At 38.9% G+C, this 14,646-nt stretch overlaps 1 protein-coding gene and 1 non-coding gene across 8 annotated transcripts in view; both read left to right on the top strand.

The window, feature by feature from the left end:
- APP (amyloid beta precursor protein) overlaps positions 1 to 14,646 on the top strand; it is a 254,045-nt gene that overhangs the window by 204,010 nt on the left and 35,389 nt on the right. The window lies entirely within an intron of this gene.
- LOC139079986 (U6 spliceosomal RNA) lies at positions 1,597 to 1,700 on the top strand. Its single transcript, XR_011534082.1, has one exon. It is a non-coding gene; the product is annotated as a U6 spliceosomal RNA (small nuclear RNA).

The following is a 14,646-nucleotide window of genomic DNA, read 5'->3' as shown; positions in this document are numbered from 1 at the left end:
AATTTTGAAATACATCTCCACAAAGTCTAAGTGGGAATGAGATGAATGTGTTTGCGTGTGAGACAGAGTTTGGAAGGAATGTTAATTTGCCTCTTGCTGTTCAACTCTGAAACAAATTTTGCACTGTATTCCCTGAGTAAGCTTCATTACTCTTTGTTAATGGTTCTCCTGTCATCTACACTGTGGGCTGCTTTAGAAAGTAAATTATAGAAAGTGAGGTAGACTATCTCATCAAAAATAGATCAGTCTGCTAACTTATTCCAAATTATGAGGCAGGTGTCCAAACAAATGTTGACTTGGTATGAATCAAAACACTCTTCAAAAAGAGTTTTGGACTTGGAGCGAGAAAGAGGTGTTCAAAGGGCCAACGCCAGGATGTCACTTAATTTCAAATACTGTTGACAAATCTATTGACTGGAGACAGTGGCTTTAAAATAGCCTATTTAATGTGTTTACTTTTTTATAATTGTTACTTAGTTACATGTGCTTGTGAAAGCATGAATTAAATCTTATTATTTCTTTGAAACAGCAGTGGTTGGCTACTTGTATTGTCTTGTGCGTGTCTCTGTGTCTGAGCTTTTGGTTGGAGTGGCATTTAGATGAGTCTGCCCATCCCCTCAGAGCAGACAGAAGATCTATGTTCAGCTCCCTCTATAACATCCAACTTGGAAAAGCTGCTCTTAAGGCCAGTAGAGACCAGAGACATCCCATCTTCAAGAAGGAAGACGGGGCAGCCGTAGGTTTCTTGCCTCTCAGAAGCAATAGCCTGAGCCAGCCTGGCCTTGCCAAACCATTTATTTCTCCTCTTTCACAGGCTGTAACAGTGAAATTCTTAGGCTATAGCAAGTTGCTTCTGAAGCTTTGCCAAGATATGAAGGAACCTCCTGGGGTGTGAGCAGCAGAAGCTAGGAGTGCCAAAGGGAACCTATCATATTAATGTGATTATACTTAATTAGCATTTCATACTGTTTTTTATTTAGAAAACTCTAGAAGCAAACCAAATTTCACATTTGGGAGGGAGTTGAGAGAGATTGCTATTTGAAATTCTAAATTAGTTATTCTTTTTCAAAAATCTGCCTTCATTTTGTTGATGATTATTGAACCTTGAAAAATTAAAGTGGGTTTACTCTCAAATGATAGTTAATATATCTGATAGAAAGCAAAGATGCCAAACATGCCCTTTCTGATACGACATACACTATAAGAAAAGTATCATGTATCTAGCTGCATTGTAAACTTAATAATGTTCATAATATGACCTCTCTTTATTATATTAAAATTTTTTCTTAAAATTAAAATTTTTTCTTCATTAAAATTTTTATTCATCTCATAGCTATGACAGATAACACGTGCTTCTTGCCATTTATAAGTTTCCAATGATACCAATAAGCTGTTCTCTAAAATTTTTATATAAAACTTTAATAGTAGTTATAATTCTTAAATTGTTAGAGTTTTCTCATATCAAACAGCTTTTGTCAAATAAAAAACTAACTTTATCATGGCCTCTGAGATATCATTACATAAATGCCTTAGTTCTCAGCCATCACTCTAATAATTTGTAAGGGAGTCGTGGAGAGTTTTAAAAGTGTGTATAAGGTGTTCACTTTGGCAACTCATATACTCAAATTGGAATAATACAGAGATTAACATAGCCCTTGACCAAGTATGACATGCAGATTTGTGAAGTGTTTCATATTTTTTTATTCCGCTTATATGAGGTACCTAGAGAATAAATTCAGGGACTGGAAGTAGAATGGTGGTCACTAGGGCCTGGGGGGGATGGAATGGGGAGTTTGTGTTTAATGGGTACAGAGTTTCAGTTTGAGAAGATGAAAAAGTTCTGGAGATGGTTGGTGGTAATGATTGCATAGCACTGTGAATGTACTTACTACCACTGAACTCTAGACTTAAAAATGGATAAAATAGTAAGATTTATGTTAAATTTTACCACAATTAAAAAAACTATGTATATATTTCATTTGCCATTATAAATAGCAAGGAGATCTAAAAATTAATTGGGGATGTAATAACTTTAATAAATACTTATTAAACACCTACCATCTTCCAGATTCTGTGCTTATCAGCAGATATATCGCAGGTATAGGGCACAATCTTTCCTACTCAAGTAACCTAGAATCTGCTTGGGGAGACTGGATAAACAGAGTTGAGCGAGGCTGCAGTCATTAAGCTGAGGGGTGTTGCCTTGTCTCTTGGCATTAGGTAACATCATCCAACAGCAGTTCTTTCCTTCCACCAGCACTCACTAAAGATTATTAGAAAACGGGGGAACCTTGGTTTTCAGCTGGTTCAGCCAAGTCATTTCATAGGCTCAGAGAAACTGTGATACGCCCAAGGTCATACATCTGATTAATAGGACTAAAGACCAAATCTCTTCTGATGTCTCTGTATCCAGTGGTATTTGTTCTGCCTCGCTGCTGATGCCAAGTTAAACAGAACGGGGCTTTGGAAGCTATTTATTCAACTTCGGCAACTTTTCTTTGAAAATGTTATGGTTGCAAGAAATGTCCCTCTTTTAGCGTTTGTGACTCAGTAATGAGATGCTTCCCAAGCTCAAAGACTCAAGACCCTTGATACTAAGTCAGTGTTAGGATCCTTATAGAGGGCATGAATATCAGCCACATTGTACATCTTGCTGGATTTCTATCTTACCTTTGTATTCTATATCTGCTTGGAAATCTTATGCCAACACATGGAACATGACAACAGACATGCCTTTTTCTATGTGATTATTGACGTTAGATTGTTCTGTGCAGGATAGACAAACATTTCTCTGAAAGCATAAAGTAACAATCCTCAGCCAGGCCTTGACCATTTGTAAGGGATCCGACGTAGAGAGTTTGGCCCTGTGACGGTTAGTGGCTAAAGCTCTTCCAATCAGACACATCATTCGGTCATCATCTCCCAAGCCAGGGCAGGGAATCATTTCATCATGGTGAGGCGCAGTTCATGTGTTGCCACTCCAAGCTATTTAAAAAAGGGACTAGAAGAGGAAAGATAAAGAATTTAATGAAAGATTTTATGAATGTCTTTTCTAAGTTTATATTATTACTCTGTTGTCTTCTTTTTTGATGACTTTACTCTTTTTCCTTTTTTTAAAAAGTCTTGTTTGATTTTCAAAATAACCCTGGACAGTCAAAGCAGATTTACTCCCTTTATTCTCCTTCATGAGCTTAAATTTCCGGGGAAACTGATCTTATGTCCACAGCCCTGGATATAGTTACTTATGCTGTTCCATCTGTTCTGTGCCTACAAGCCCACGCCTGATCTTGCCTATTGAAATCCTAGTGAGCTTTCAAAACCCCAACTCTCATGTCACCTGCCCCTTTAAATCTTTGTTTAACACAAGCATCTGTCCTCTCATCATATAGTTTATGTATTACATGTGTCTACTGTTGCTTTGATGTATACATGTCAGCTGATTGCCACATACTAATTTTAAACTCTTGGAAGTATGACTCTAATCTCATGTGCATGTGTGTCTCTCAAAACAAAGTACTAGGTATTTATAAGTAATTAAAAATACCTGCCTTCAGGAGCTGGCCCCGTGGCCGAGTGGTTAAGTTCGAGCGCTCCGCTGCAGGCGGCCCAGTGTTTCGTTGGTTCGAATCCTGGGCGCGGACATGGCACTGCTCGTCAGACCACGCTGAGGCGGCGTCCCACATGCCACAGCTAGAAGAACCCACAACGAAGAATACACAACTATGTACCGGGGGGCTTTGGGGAGAAAAAGGAAAAAATAAAATCTTTAAAAAAAAAAAAAAAAATACCTGCCTTCAAAGACTTTTTCAGTTGGAGCAATGGTTCTAAAAGTGTGGCCCTTGGCCTAGCAGCGTCAGCATCCCCAGGGAACTTGTTAGAAATGCACATTCTCTGGTCCTACCCCTGACCTCATGACTCAGCAACACTGGGGTGGGAGATCAGCCATCTGTGTTTTAACAAGTTTTCTGGGTGACTCTGATGCATGCTAAACTGAGAATTACCAATTTAGAGAATATTCAATTTGCAAAAAGTTAATAAATAAGTGAAGATCTGTTTTGGCACCCCAACAAGCCAATTAAATTTACCTATACTATTAACTTCTAAATCTACATGATAAAAACTATATGCCACAAAAAATGTTTGAGGCCAAAACCCAAATGAATTCATGTGTTAGATTAATTCATAAAATACAACAGCTCAAATTCACAGACAAAAATACATAATTGGGAGTAGTCACAGGTGAAAAGATAACACAACTTCTCATGAGTAAATAGTACGAATCAAAACACTTTTTTAAATTATCGAATTTGTAATTTTTAAAAATCCGTCATACTACTGTCATGACAAGGGTAAATGAAAAGGAACTTTCGTAAGCTACTGATCCGTATATGGGCATAACCTTTTAATGGGATTATTTGACTCTATCTAATAAATTAAAATGTACAGTCTTTTCTAATTTAGCACCACAGTCCAACAGATGTACCTTATTTTATATTTCTATCAATTTGGGGTTCAATGCCCTTAAAATTATAGGGAAATTACAATATGTGTTGCTGGCTAGAAATGCAACATTTCAAAACACTGACGTGAAAATGGTCTAAGCTACCAATCTAAATGGTCAGTGGAAATGTTAGACTGTCTCTGTTTCCTTCTTTCAAGATTTTATCCTCTACTGTAACCCTAGAGCTCTCAATTTCTATGTAATTCTGGTAAAAAGGAAGGAGATACTGCCTAATACACGATTACTGCCCTCCCCTATTTATTAAGGTAGTTGATGTTAGTCAAAACAACTTCTAGAAGTTCTTGGCAATTTTTTTTTAATGTTGAGGAGAAAGAGTTGGAGTAAACCAACCAATTTTAACTGTTTGGAGGACAGTAGCAATAACAGGAAGAGCCCCTCAATTTTCTGCTAAGAATCAACCTAAACAGTTTTCAAACTGCTGTTGGCAAGTTATCATGAGGAGAATAGAAAAAAGAAGCTTTTCAAGAAAAGTAGGAGTAGGTGGAGGCTGAGGGAAGAATCTTTTCAAGCCAGTATTTAGCCCTGCCAGATGTGTTTCCATTTTATAAGCTAAGTCTCTGCTCCTTTTCTCTTGCTCTCCTTTTGTCAGAAAACTAATTTCTCGATGCTTCAGTACCTTCTTTTCCATCTTAAGGGAGAAGCTGCCTTATACCTGAAGTATAAGAAGAGAAATTAAGGCAAGGCTGTGGATTTACTAAAACAAATTTATCAAAACAAAAAGGGGAGAGGGGGCCTAAATAGCCTGTAGATTAACATGGCATCCATAAGTCAGTCAAATATTGTATGAAAGTGCGAGAGAGGTTTTGCTTTCTAGATCTCTACATGTTTTGCCAAAGCCCTTCAGAAACCAAAGCAGGTCTCCAAAACTTGGGTGTGAAAAAATATAATGCTTTTTCTTTAAAAAGAAAAAAAATAGAGCGGAATTGGGAGCCCTCTGTGGAGGGCTGAGTCTGGGTGTTCTAGTTTTATGTAAGGCCTTATTAATCTGGATTTGAGGTTCTTGGAACCCGCTAATTGGGAAGCTAGTGTGACTAGCTCATTGACTCCAGTCATAGCTTGAGCTTTCTTTGCTGCCCTGTGTAATTTCTGCACCTCTGTGCTATCAGCCAGCAGACAGAGAAGAGTACTGGCATTTGCTGATGTCATCAGTTTGGTTGCTGTAAGTCCTTGGATGTGAAAGCCACCTGAGGGCTCATCCAAAATTCTCTTGGGAAAAAATGCACTCTCTTTGGAAATTGTTATTTTGGAAGCCATTGTTTCTTAATGTGTTCTTGGGGTGAAGTGAAGAACAATAATTTGGAGGAGGTCTTGTTAAAAATACAGATTTCTGGGCCCCACCTCTGACCTACAGAAACCTGCATTTTCCTTATCTCCCCAAGTGATCCTTAAATATTCAAAAGTTTTAAACCCATGCTTATATGAAATAGCAAAAACATAAGGATTCTTACAGACTTAGATTATGTTTGTATTTCTATTGGTCTTGAACATAGGAGAATGGCAGTTGTTGTCATTGAAAATTAATATATTCTGGTAAATAGCCATGTGAATTTCTAGTGGTGCTTATTTCCAAAGGGGTGATTGTATAAGATACTAAAGTGAAGAATCATCAAGCTTGAAGTTCAAATGCACTGAGAATTTGTTTAAGTGTGGCAGAATGGATGGCCATGTTTTATTTATCCAAGTTAAGTCTTCTTATTAGCTGTGAAAAGGGATTGGCCTCAACTGCTTAGTAACTTTGATTAACTACATCTAAAAGGAATAAACAATACAAACACAGGGCAAGCTTCAGTCGGAAAATGCCATCTTTCATAACATTTTTCCCATTTGCTGTTTTATTTATTCTTTCAGAAATTGTGAATCTGCTACTCTATTTACCACAGTCCTTTTCTCCCTCTTTAGATTCTTTACTTTCTACTATTTGTACCAGCATTTTACTTAAAGAAATTATCCATTTAGGATCTCTTCAAATCCAAAGTGATATCATTTTTATAAGGGATGAAAAGGGAAATTGATAAAATACGCCAGGAGTTGTCAGCCTTGTAAATGACAAATGGTAAAAGCATAATCGTAGAGGATTGTCAGAGAGCCAAATGTTAGCTCAGGAAGGATGTGTCTTCTTAGAAAAAGGACCAAAAAATTACCAAGGAAAGACATGCTGAGTACCAGCTCCAGGTGGCAAACCTGAGAGTCAACTCGCTCCATTAAGCCTAGTATATGTATTTTGTAGCTTATACAGGAAAGCAAATTATATTCCTCTGCTTCTTGAGGTATCTCATGCAATGACTTGACGTAGAAATCACATACCTTCTCCTCTTTTGTTCCCCCAAAGCAAATAGACCACAGAACTGCAAATGTCCCTGACATGTGGGCAAATTGTCATTTGGATTTTTCCCTTCACTTGGAGTGAAGAAAGGTAGCAGAGGGGAGCATTTGAGAACTTTCTTGACAAATGGCCATAAAAAGTAAAGAACATTGGAAAGCCCCAGAGGTCAAGTACACTTTCAAACTGAGTCACATCTGAAAAGATCACTTTCTTGTCATTTCTGTGAAAGGAACAGGACATGAAATTCACTGCACACCCCTGGAGACCCATTGGTAATTTTACACTACTCTTCTCATCTTCAGCTATCGCCTTTTCAAAAAAACTAGAAGAAGAAAGATATAAAAAATCCCTTAGAAAAAGCTGTTCTGACCTTTGCTTCCCTTTTATCTGGGTATCACTAAGTGGGTGTCTCAATCAGCTTGGGTTGTCGTAACAAAATACCGCATACTGGGTGACTTAAGCAACAGAATTTTTTCCTCTCAGTTTTGAAGGCTAGACATCCAAGATCAAGGTCTCAGTAGGTTTGTTTTCTCCTGCGGCCTCTCTCTTTGACTTGCAGATGGCTGTCTTCTCCCTGTGTCCTCACAAGGCCTTTTCTCTGCGAGAGTGAGAGAGTTCTCTGATGTTTCTACTTCTTAGCAAGGACACCAGCCCTATTGGAATAGGGCCCCATCCTTATGACCTTGTTTAACCTTGATTACCTTCTTATAGGTCCTGTCTCCAAATATAGTCACAGTGGGGGTTAGGACTTCAACATATGAATTTGGGGGAGAAAGAACAGTTGGCTACATTGTGCTTTTGTATAGATCCCGTGTACCCCCTCTTCAACATTCCTCAACTGTCATCCATTTAGTGCACATGGGTTCTTTATCCTGAGAAAGTCAGGGGAGGCCACAAAAGACGTTTTTCTGCTTCTGCACCCTAAGTCATTGAAGCTAGTTTCCTCTTCAACAGCCTTTATGAAAGTCAGATATAAGACCTCCTAGATATATAAAAAACATACACTTGACATGGACAGTTTTGATGGAATTTTAACATTTGTTTTTCACTAATTTAGCCACACTCTGATCTTTGTCTCTGGGTTGCTAAAGCCAAGCATTCTCAGTGGTAAAGCATAAGGACAGACCAGATAGTATAACAAAGGTTAGCAGGATAAATCCATAACCAGGTATTAGTAGCCATGTTGTCTTATATCTTGAGCCAAAGGGTCACAAATAACCTAGAAGTTCCTATTAAACACTCATTCTGGAAAAGATTTACTCCAGTTATTCATATTTCATACAACAAAAAGTGAAAAACTTGCAGGCTACTGGAGAAGTTTTTGTTAATATCTAAGTTGTCGAATGTGAACTCTGATATGCTAAATTTCATAGATTACTCCAGCTGTCCCAGCTTCCCTCAGTTTAATTGCTGAACGTAGGTATGACAGCAGACTCAGTTCTGGCATTAGAGATGGTAGTGTTGTCATCTGCCTGGAGTTAGTAAAACCTGAAACCTGCGAGGCATTTGCCACGCATTTGGTGCCAGGGACAGCTCAGCTTCTGGCTTCGTAGAGAGGATGTGACAGGACCTCTGTGTTGACGAGGTGTTTGAAACTGAGTCCCTTCCACTTCCTTGCTGAGCTTAAGGGTTGACATTGGCATCCAAAATTCCCACGGTCTTATCAGGATAAGACATACACCGTTGAAGGTCAAGAAAGGGAAATGGCTGGTATTCCCTGTAGAAAGGAAGAGAGGAGCTGAGAGCTGAAAGGAAGGAACCATTTATTTAGTCTCCACTAAAACTCTTTCTGCTGGTCAGAGGGAAAACATCTCTGTACTAAGGGGCTAGATTAGACTATTAGATTACAGAGTTCTTTATTCTTCTCCCCAATCTACCATCTCAGCCTTGAATAAAGGGCTCACTAAGAAACCACATTCTACTCCACTGTGTTTATTATAGCCGGAAATGGTTATCATATCAGCAGATGGTTAAGATTCACTTATATGGGTAGTGTATTAGTTTTCTAGGGCTGCTGTAACAAATTACCACAAACTGGTTGGCTAGAAGTCTGAAATCAAGGTGTCCACAGACCATGCTCCCTCTGAAGGCTCTAGGGAAGAAGTTGGCTCATTTCTTTCTCTTGCTACTGGTGCTGCCGACATTCCTTGGCATTCCTTTGACTTGTAGCTACACCACTCTAGTCTCTGCCTCTGTCTTCACATACTGTTCTTCCCTTGTCTCTGTCTCTGTGTGTCTTCTCCAATATGACCAAAAGCCACCTTACTCCAGTAGGGTCCTCCCTACTCCGTACTGGATTGAGGGCCTACCTTATTCTAGAATCATCTCATCTTTACTTGATTACATCTGCAAATACCCTATTTCCAAAGAAGGTCCCATTCGTAGGTACTGGAGCTTGAACGTCGGTATATCTCTTTGGGGAACACAATTCAACCCATACCAGGCAATTTTTTTTTCTTTCCCTTGCCTTCTACAAATCCAAAAAGTTGTCCAAGTTTCTTTCTAAAACACTATCAAATTTAAGTTGTAGGACTGCAGGTCTTGAATTTATGACCTCTTCATTTAAAAAACATAATTTCCATATTTAATTGGTTCAAATTGTGAAAGTCTTTAAATGCTTTTCATTTGCTTGAGGCTGATTAATGAGTAAACTTGTAAACCATGGCTGTTTTAATTAGCCAGGGTTAATTAATGTTTACTACACTTGGAAGATGAAAAGACATGGATAAATGTACCATAATGTGAATCATTTTTTAATTTGTTCTTGAAGCTTAAAGTATATCTCAATAGAGATTGCTTACATCACACACACAAAAAGCTGTTGGAGCACTATTGTAATTAGTACGGAAGGCTCTAAATTTTGAGGTGAATTAATTACATATTATTGAAGATGGTCATGTTTTAATACTGTATATTCAGAGAAAGGTAGTTACATTTTTTAATCTGATTATGTAAAAAAGGAAAGAGCAGAAATCTCAGACCAAATTGATAACTCTTTATATAGTATATCATAATTCGAGACAAGGTCTGTTTTTTGGGGTTTTTGTTTTGTTTTGTTTTAGATTAGCTCTTAGCTAACATCTGTTGCCAATCTTCTTTTTTTTCTTTTCTTTTCTTTTTCTTCTTCTCCCTAAAGCTCTCCAGTACATAGTTGTATATTCTAGTTGTTGGTCCTTCTAGTTGTGCTGTGTGGGACGCCGCCTCAGCATGGCTTGATGAGCAGTGCTAGGTCCATGCACAGGATCCGAACTGGCAAAACCCTGGGCCGCTGAAGCAGAGCGCGCAAACTTAACCACTCAACCACGGGGCCGCCCCTGTTTTTTGTTTTTGTGTTTTTATTTCTGAGTTGAGATTTTTTCCGTGCAGGGTAGAGGAGAGAAAAGGTTAACTGTGCTGAAATGAAGATAACATTTTTAAGCAACTTTTTTAAAGAAAGGAAATGACTAGAATTCCATGTGAATTTTCAACAGGAAAAGCATCAGGGGCTTGGATGCGGTCTAGAGCTGAGACTGGGACGTGTGGAGATTAGAAACAGTTTGGAAGGAAAGAACTGGGGCAGGATCTCCCATTTGAGGCCATAAGCTGGCCATGCTGGGAAGCAGTTGCCTCAGGCAACAAAATGGATGTTATCCATTCTTGGTGAGGAAGTGGCCATCTGGGGTAATTTTCTGACACATTCAGTGGAACACGCCTTCTGGCACCAGGATTCCTTCTGGCACCAGGATTCGTGGTTTGCTAGGGTAACTTAAAGCAGAGCTGGCCTCAGTGCTCCCACCGCCATTTCACTTCATCATCGTCTGAAAGGAGAGCGTATCTAAAGTCAAATTAACAAAAAGGTTGGATCTACTTTATTTTACATCTCACACATAATTTTCTCCTTTGTTCTCTGTGAACAAAGAAAAGAATTGCATTTTTTTGTGATCTCATGGATGCGACTATCGAAATGATTTGATTTTTTTTAAAGCCATAACTCTTTATTTGGATAAGAAATACTTTGCTCCTTATAGGTCTTAACAGTAACCACCAATCTGATGTTATTGTTAAACACTACAGTTAGACACTATAAAGAATTTTCAGCAAGGATGTGGCACTTCATTGTAGGTATAACTGTTTGCTATCTAGCAGAATTCAATATACAGTAAATTTGGGGGGAGGAACCTAATGTGGACTTTTTTCCCAAAACACCTGCAGAATTCTGCTAAAGTCTGGAAACTCCCATTTTCCTGTCCCTGCTTCCCTGTGGGCTGTTTCAGCATAGACATGAGCTCTCCATGCCCGTATTTCTAGTGGCTCCAGGACATCTCCACCATGATGTGTTGTAATATCGCAAATTCAGCATGTCTAAATAGAGCCTGTGTTTCTCCCCTTATTTGCCCTTCTGACAGACAAAACTCAGGTCAAGAATAAAAACTATTACCAGCCGTCCAATGGCACCTCTGCCCTGTCCTGGTCACAACCTCCCCTCGCACCCTCCCCCACACCCCACCAATGTAACACTGTCCTTCTTTGGATCACTTTCTTAAATGTCTTCCTGGTTTTATCACTTTAGTGTACATCCTTAGCCACTATCCTCTTGTCCACTTTTTAATGCTGACATGTCTCTTAAGTATCTTATAAGCCCCAGGTTTCCCCTCCATCCTTTTCTTTTCACAATTTACCTATTTATCAACTGCAGGCCACTCAACCCATAGAATTCCATAGTCTGGACTGTGCTCATTGCATACTCCTGGTGCAGGATATCCCTCTGCCCTCTGTATCCCACAAACTAAAAAGGCCCTGGCTTCTGTCTAAGCTGCTTCCCTTGTCACTTCCCTTGTGCCTCCACAGACTGAAGAGTGACAGCCCTGGGCAGCCCATCCTCTGTGCCTTGGGATGTGCACCTGTGTCTACTAGGACAGCATTCTCTTTTCCTCAGGAAATCTATAATATCATTATCCCCAGCCCCTAAATCCAAGCTTGTTTCTTTCTCGCTCTGTCCATACCCCTTAGCGTAGCACTTGTGTGGGAATTATTTTTAGGCCCATCTTTCCTCCAGATCATGAGCTCTGAGTAAAAAGAAATTGCCTTGGTTATTTTGTACACTGGCCTGGAGGACAGTAGGATTACCAAATAGTTGAATGAATGAATGAGATCATTAATGAATGATAAAGTGGTTTTATTTGTCTTGGCTCCAGATCATTTTCCTTCAAGTGAGTCCTTTCAGCCTCTCCCCCTCCTGCACTGTTAGTGCTTCCCTGAATACAGATACTCCTTCCATCTCTAAGCCCCAAATGCCAAGCACTTTCCATCACCAGGCTCGGTTTGCCCACACATTGTTAAGGGATGGCGTGAACAAGCTAATGCAGAAGAAGAAAAAGGACCATTGCTCTGTCTAGAAAGGTTCACTGGAGAGCAAATTTTGTGTTAAAGAAAACACAAATAGGCCAGTATGCGGAGGAGCACAGAGGGTTCGGTGTGGGTTTTTAAATCTACATAAATAAATATTTCAAATGAGCGAGCATGTCTACAGAGATGGTGTGCTGTCTGCAGGAACAGAAGCTCATCTCCCATTGTGATGATATATATACTGTGCTGATCTTATCCACACCTGACTGTTCCCTTTAAAATTATCACCATAAATCTTTTAGGCTCTTTGAGTGAAATTAACTATAGGTGCTGAAAATCTTCCTTTCTACCTTGAGTTAACCAGCTTTGCCAATCAATACTTTACCTCCTTCTAAATGTAGAATTCTACCAATTAAGCATTAATCAGATATGAATCAATTAGAATGCACTTTCTTCATAGCATAGCAGAGAATGATTGCTGGCTGTTGAGAGGGGCAGTTTTTCATTCCTTTGATTTCCTCCCAGTCTGCCCCAGGATCTCTTTTATCCAGGTAGGAAAGACTTCTCTTACAAGTTTAGAAGAGAATGCCGGTCAGGCAGAACCACTACTGACAGTGTGCAGGTTGGACAGGACACCGTTTTAGGGCATCATTCAGACTCTCTGTCTTGTCATGTCCAGCTGAGGGTACAAGTTGGATCTGAAATCCAGTCTACACACAGCCTGACAAGCCAGGTGCCCTATATGTGATTTACTTCCCAAAGAAAGCATCATGTGGGCTAGTAAGGGCCCAGCCTTATCAGAAATAAGGGTGATGTTTTAATCTCTACCTGGCGTTTGTTAATTGGTTCAGAGATCAGAGCAAGAAAAGGAGACATCATTGGCTCCCAGAACACCCCAACACCAGCAAGCGTGTGGGCTCAGGTTGTATACAGTGGCCAGAATGACTTCGCCTTTTTAAAAATATATGCAAGAGCAGTAAAACTGTCCATTGGAGCATTATCAAATAATAATAATCATCTTCCTCATTTTACTTTGGTTTGCTCACTAAAAGAATTAGCAGTTGTTGAAAAATGAAATATGATAGTGCAGATAGAGCAAACCTCAGGTTGCATTTTTCCAATTTACTTAATATCTAAGAGTTTACCTAGAAGTAAAAACAAACAAAAAACCGTCCCAACTATGCAAAACAACCTACCAGAAAATCAAGAAATATGTACTGTAGAATGAAACTGGAGAAAAATTCGCCCTTGCCATTCCACCTCTCTCTGTCCTCAAACCGGATCATTCCACCGCCAAGGGCCTTCTGCCTGCTTCAGTAACCTTGCAAAAACGTATTCCCATTGACTATGGTCATGAAAATTAGATAATAAAGTGATAGTGGGAAGAGATGAAATAATCAATTCTGTAAAGGATAAAACTATTTTTTAAAAAATACATCATTCTTGTTATCTCTTGTGGTGAGATTGCAAGTAAATTACTGTATTTCTTTTGTTGTCTACATTTTTTGTGCTGAATTTGTTACTCTTGTAATTAGTGCCAACTGTTAGATTTTTTAATAAAGAAAGAATCACAGTAAAGTTCTAGCTTATGGTGCAAGGGTTAGGCTCTTAAAGACAGGTTTGAAGAGAGAATTTCACATAATCATAATTACTTTGAAAATCCTTGATCCCAGCCGTGAAAGTACACATCTCTCAACTGGCCCAAGACAGCCAATTTTTCCTCCAGTCTGTGAGGAGACAACTGTTTCAATAATTGACTTAAGGGATATGAGACATAAAAGGGATTTGGGATATGAGACATTAATATAATAATAAAAGGGATAAGGGATATGAGACATAAAAATCACCTTCATTTTTATTTTAATTTGCACAGGATGTGTAGTTTGTATCTGTTTACGTTAATAGTCATATATGTGTTTTCACTATATATTGACTGCACAAAAACATCCAGATAAATACAGATTAAAGTTGGCATTAGAGTTTTAATGCCTCCGTACTGAACTTTTTGTTTTAATGTAATCCCAGACTTAAAAGTTCTGAAAATATTACATAAAATTTCTTTTTTTGAAAGTAACTTGTGGACATATTGGCCCTTAACACATAAATTCTTCGCTATGTGTTTCCTCAAAACAAGAACATCCATTTATATACACAAACTGTAACCTCAACACAGCACCCTTTCAGAGTTCTTTCTAGAATATGGAAACTTGTTTTTCAGTCTAAACTTTAGGAGATTTTTCCCCTCAGGATTGCTTAGGCTCCTGACAACCCAGGCAGGACCAAGACTCCTAATGTGGTTTGAAATAGGATCAGGACTTTGGCACAAGTTCCACAAGTAAACAAGAAGAAGGAACTCTTTAATCTGTTTTTAGATGCCAGGGAGCCTGGATGACTTTTATCTTGATTTCTGACTGATGCCATTGGTAGATCTCAGTTGTTTGATCTACGTTGTTTGAAAGTCAAAAGGAAATTTGTC

The sequence above is a fragment of the Equus przewalskii genome, chromosome 27 (assembly GCF_037783145.1).
Source record: "Equus przewalskii isolate Varuska chromosome 27, EquPr2, whole genome shotgun sequence".
Lineage (NCBI taxonomy): Eukaryota > Metazoa > Chordata > Mammalia > Perissodactyla > Equidae > Equus > Equus przewalskii.
The sequence above is the reverse complement of the archived record's forward strand: the minus strand, read 5'-3'. Positions and strand labels throughout refer to the sequence as shown.